This window comes from Dipodomys spectabilis, unplaced genomic scaffold (assembly GCF_019054845.1).
Source record: "Dipodomys spectabilis isolate Male_0828 unplaced genomic scaffold, ASM1905484v1 ptg000040l, whole genome shotgun sequence".
In the NCBI taxonomy this organism is placed as follows: Eukaryota; Metazoa; Chordata; class Mammalia; order Rodentia; family Heteromyidae; genus Dipodomys; species Dipodomys spectabilis.
This window is the reverse complement of record NW_024870717.1, coordinates 2,669,234-2,674,041: the sequence shown is the minus strand read 5'-3', so window position 1 is coordinate 2,674,041 and position 4,808 is coordinate 2,669,234. Positions and strand designations below refer to the sequence as shown.

The window sequence follows — 4,808 nt, the reverse complement described above, 5'->3', positions numbered from 1 at the left end:
CACATTATAAGTACGTTAGAAACAATAGCAAGAAACAAAAAAAACCGCTTGTGTCCCTACCTTGGGGTTCAATTTCTTTAACATCATCTTATCTGGATATATGCACATATCTTTTGAACTTTTCTGCTTATCCAAGACATATATTCGTTATTGAAAATAAGGGAAATCATGGGACCTGTATTTATTTGGACTTGGCTTACTTTACACAATAATTTTTTTTCCAAGTCTTTCCATTTCCTATCAAATTGGGAGATGTCATTCTTTCTGATGGAGACATAGAATTCCATTGTGTATATATACCACATTTTCTTGATCCATTCATCTAATGGGGCATCCGGGTTGATTCCATATCTTAGCTATCGTAAATAATGTTGCAATAACCATAGTTGTGCTGGTAGTTTTAGTACGGTCTTGTTTATGATCATTTGGGTAAATCCCCAGAAGTGGGATTACTGTGTCATAGAGGAGTTTATGTGGAGTCTTTTGAGGAAACTCCATACTACTTTCCAAAGTAGTTGAACAAGTTTACACTCCCACCAAGAATGCAGTACGGTTCCCTTGTGGCCACATACCTTTCAGCATCTGTTGTAAAAAATATGGAACGCTCCACGAATTTTCATGTCATCCTTGCGCCTGGGGTGTGCTAATCTTCTCTGTATTGTTCCAATGTTAGTGTATGTGATGCTAAATTGAGCATAAAAGATTTTTTTTATATAAAGTATAATTTTTATTGATTTTATTAAACTAGACAATTCAACAAAAAGTAAGTTCAAAAGAATTGTTGTGAAATTATAGAATCATGTATTTCTTACATAAGCACACATTTAAGAATAAAATCAAGATAGACATACCAAAAACAAAATAATTCTGGATATTTATTGTTCAAGAGATGTGTATGAGGAGGAATTCAATTATTCTATACAAGGCACCTGTCAAAATGAACATTGCAGAAAATGTTAAGGTTTGTTAAAAGTTTTAATGTTTTAAATATGCTTACTTTGGGGATTTTGCTTATATATGCCAAAAAAAAGGACTATTTGGCAAGTATAAAACTTTTCTATAAAGTATTTAAGATTTATGGTAGCAGACATTAAGCATTAAGTATGTACATTTCAGAGTTTATGGAAACTTTATTAATGAGGAGTTGCAAAGTCTTTGTGTAAAGAAGCAGAGTGAAGAGTTAAGACTTTAACTACACAGTTTCTGTTAAAACTTTAGGGATTCCTTACTCTATTTGTTAGCAAGGAATAAATGATGATATAAGCCATAATGTACACATGTATGTTACTATTCACACACATACATATACACATGTATACATGCACACATGGAGAAAGACACATAATTACAGCCAACATAAGTTTCACCATTTGTTGAATATGCCTAAACGGAATACTTGGAACAATATGTGTTGAAGATGTATTTGTCTCTAAGAGTTCTTTTACCACTCCTCTTATCTCTTAAAACTGGTAGTTTTAGAGAGATTTGACTTACAAAATGCTGTACAAGTGATAGCAAGTCAATTGGGTATAAGTCATATGGTGTCTCCCTTCTTCTCACGGAATTCTTAGTCTTGTAGACACTCTCAACAACCAAAGTAGCAAGAGAATACCCTGGTAAAGAGTAAAGTTATAAGGCTTTAAATGGCATCTTTACTTCTTTAGTTAAGTTAATTCCTAGGTATTTTATTTTTTGTGGGGCTATTACAAATGGAGTTGCTTTCCTAATTTCAGCCACACTTTTCTCATTGTTGGCATACAGAAAAGCCATGGATTTTTGGGGGTTAATTTTATAACCTGCTACTTTGCCAAAGTTTTGAATCAGCTTGAGTAATTTGGGAGTGGAGTCTATGGGATTCTTTAAATACAAGATCATGTCATCTGCAAAGAGGGAGAGTTTTATTTCTTCTTTCCCTATTTGGATCCCCTTTATGTCTGCATCTTGTCTTATTGCTGTAGCTAGGCATTCTAATACTAGATTGAAGAGAAGTGGAGAGAGTGGGCATCCTTGTCTTGTTCCTGAGTTAAGAGGAAATGGCTTTAGTTTTTCACCATTGAGTATAATGCTGGCTGTAGGTTTGTCATATACAGCCTTTATTTTATTGAGGAATGTTCCATGGATTCCTAATTTTTCCAAAACCTTCATCATGAAAGAAGTACAAGTTGTCATGTCCAAAACGAGCTTTACAACGTTGGTGCGTGGGGGGGTGAAGGGGGGGGAAGGGGGGGGGAAGGGGGAGAAGGAGAAGGATTGGGATTAGGGGGGAGGGGGGAGGCTGGGAAGGGATGTGAAGGGTAAACAAAGGAGGAGGCTGCAATGCTTGGTAATAAATGTACGCATTATCCTGCCCATGTAACTGTAACTCCTCTGTACAGTATGTTCACAAATAAAATTAAATTAAAATAAAAAAAATTAAAAAAAAATTAAATGGCATCTTTACTTGAGCTCTTTTTCCAACAGCCAGCATGAATTCCTAGGCAGATGAGTGAATCCTCAGAAAACTGGACTCTACATATACATTTAACTAACCTATGTGAAAATTCCTATGAGAGAAATGCTGACTGAGGTCTTGCTGATTTCCTGGCCAAGAAAATAAGAAAAAAAAAGAAAGTATTTTTAATGTTTTAAAGTTTGAGAGTAATTTGTAACCTGTCAATAAATGTGTAGAACACAATTATACCAACTGACAAAAAAATGATGGCATTTCATTTATGTGCTCTTGGACTTGGCCAGTGATTTTAGATGTGTCTACAAAAGTAGAATCAGCATAAATCAAGCCAGCATTTCTTCATTTAAGATATGAGGAAAGGATACTGGTTGACCCATTGTAACAATGAGATATACAAGACACTCTATCAGAGGATGGGTGAAGGCGGGAGGTTGGGAGGAGTGAAGGGAAGGGATGGTAGGGTTAAAACAAAGGAGGGAGTAACAATGCTCATTAAGAAATGTACTCATTACCTTACTTATGTAACTGTAACCCCTTTGTACAGTATTTATAATAAAAATATGTATTAAAAAGATACAAGGAAAACTTGTGTCCATATATGAAGTGGTATTTGTCACTCAATATAAGTAAGGTATTGGTTTTAGGACCACAGGCTTATTACTTTGGATACTCAAAATCTCTACATGAACACAGTATATTATTTACATTAGAGCCTGCCCACAAGCTAGTGCAGTATAATTGCTATGAGAATTTTTACTACATTCTATATTTGTAATGAAACTAAAAGTATATGCACTATCAACAGATGCAAATTTTTTCAGATAAATTTTGTATGCAGTTTGTGGATGGAATTTGGAGAGCAATTTTGATAAGCACAAATTTCATTAAAAAGACCAGTCTGCAAATTATTTATTTTGGGGGGGGAGGTCTGGTCGTGGGGCCTGAACTATGGGCATGGGCGCTGTCCCTCAGCTCTTCAGCTCAAGGGAAGTGCTGTACCACTTGAGCCACAGTGCCACTTCCGGCTTTTTTCTTTTTGCTTATGTGATGCTGAGGAATCGAACCCAGGGCCTCATGCATGCAAGGCAAGCACTCTACCACTGAGCCACCTTGCCAGCCCCCAGCCTGCAAATTATAACAAGGAGCTAATACAGCATCATTGAACAGTATGGAACTCCAAGGAGAAGTACTTGGATTGAGACAATATCAGAAAGTGTAACAACCCAAGGACTTTTTAGAAATGTGGCTGCTAGATTTCTCATGTAGAGCTTTCATAACAGTTTGTGAAGCACAAATCAGAACCTCACTGAAGTATAGATGGTTTTCCGTCAACTTTCTGTCATGATCAGTCATTATCAATCAACATATAGCTAATCTTGAATAATCCTCTAATAAAATGTTGATGCCGTGTTTATATGCAGAAAACCTCAGAAGGCTAACTTGTTCCAATTAGGACAGTCTCTATTCTATGATCCAGCCGAGAGTAAACTACGTAAGCATCCATTTACAACCTTCTGAATAATTCTGATTCTGCCCACATCAGTTATCTCTCCATACGTGTGCCCTAGTGAAACGATTTTAAAAGAATTTATCATTTAAATTTAAATTTAGGGTTCCGGGAAGATAGCAGAGGAGAAGCTGGAAGCTAAACAAGCTCTCATATAGAAAGCAGTATTAGTGCTCCAGTGAAGAGTCCTAAGCCAGAGAATCACACCAAGTGTGCCAACACAGTACAGAGAGTTCGCCCAGAGAGGGAAAACCCAGCCAAGGAGACAAATCTGAGCACTTGCCAGTAGCCGGAGCTGCTATGGTGGGGGCGGTAGTGTCTGTAGCCACCATACCTGCAACACAGAGAGTCTAGGACAAAGGCACCAGATGCAGCAGGAGAGAGGATTCTACTCAACACCAGCAAGAACTGACAAGGAGCAGATATCTTCATCCTTCAGATCGCCGACCAGAGATGACCCAGGAATCAGACTCCTGTTTGAGTAGAAGCCTGACTTCCTCATTCCTTCTCAGAGAGCAGAGAAGGGAAGGCCACCCCTCCCTGCCCACTACAGGAGATCTCCATCTTTGATACTGGCAAAGGCGTGGCTGAGAATCTACCTCCAAATCAGTCCTTGGATGAAAACAAAAAGTCATTTAGCAGGTCACAGGAAACTAACCTGACCTGCCAGGCTCAGCTCCACCCAGAAGAAAGTCACCCAGCCTGGGCCTGTGCCAGCCCCAGGAGTGGCTTTCATCACTGGGTAAACAGAGTCAGAGGCTGCCCCTCCCTACAGCAGCCTAGATAATCAATTGAAATTCAGTAACATTAAACATTGAGGATGGCTCCTGGACTGGGCTCTGTGACTGCCTC

General features: G+C 38.3%; 1 non-coding gene across 1 annotated transcript; it reads right to left on the bottom strand.

The window, feature by feature from the left end:
* Positions 1 to 590: 590 nt before the first annotated feature.
* Positions 591 to 697, bottom strand: LOC122106408. The gene has a single exon (XR_006147174.1). It is a non-coding gene; the product is annotated as a U6 spliceosomal RNA (small nuclear RNA).
* Positions 698 to 4,808: the final 4,111 nt, after the last annotated feature.